We start from the raw sequence: 773 nt of genomic DNA, 5'->3' as shown, positions 1-773 counted from the left end.
TAGCTTGCTTCATACTAACAATCTCCGTGGGATCGACCCTTACTCGCGTAAGGTTTATTACTTGGACGACCCAGTGCACTTGCTGGTTAGTTGTGTGAAGTTGTGTAATGCCATGGTACTGAACTACCAAGTTTTTGGGGTTCATGACCGGGGATTATGAGAGTTGTGAAAAAGTATTGTTCACAATTTCGCGTACCAAACACCAAACTTAAATTATTGCTTGTCCCTAAGCAACTGAAAATCAAAATAGGATAAAAAGAAGGGAATATACTATAGACTCCAAAATATCAAGGAAACTTAGCTCCAATTAGATGAGCGGGACTAGTAGCTTTTTGCCTCCGAACAGTTTTGGCATCCCACTCTATCCTTTGAAGTTTAGAATGATTAGCATCTATAGGAACTCAGAACTCAGATAGTGTTATTGATTCTCCTAGTTAAGTATAATGATTCTTGAACATAGCTAGTGTAAGAGTCTTGGCTGTGGCCCAAAGCACTCTGTTTTCCAGTATTACCACCGGATACATACATGCCACAGACACATAATTGGGTGAACATTTTCAGATTGTGACCCAGCTTTGCTAGAGTCCCCAATTAGAGGTGTCCAGGGTTCTTAAGCACACTCTTTTTGCCTTGGATCACAACTTTATTTCTTTCTTTTTCTTTCTCTTTCTTTCTTTTTCGAATTTTTTTTGTATCCACTGCTTTTTCTTGCTTCAAGAATCAATTAGATGATTTTTTTAGATCCTCAATAACAGTTCTCTTTTTCCTCATTT

This window comes from Arachis duranensis, chromosome 4, assembly GCF_000817695.3.
Source record: "Arachis duranensis cultivar V14167 chromosome 4, aradu.V14167.gnm2.J7QH, whole genome shotgun sequence".
In the NCBI taxonomy this organism is placed as follows: domain Eukaryota; kingdom Viridiplantae; phylum Streptophyta; class Magnoliopsida; order Fabales; family Fabaceae; genus Arachis; species Arachis duranensis.
This window is presented reverse-complemented; position numbering follows the sequence as displayed.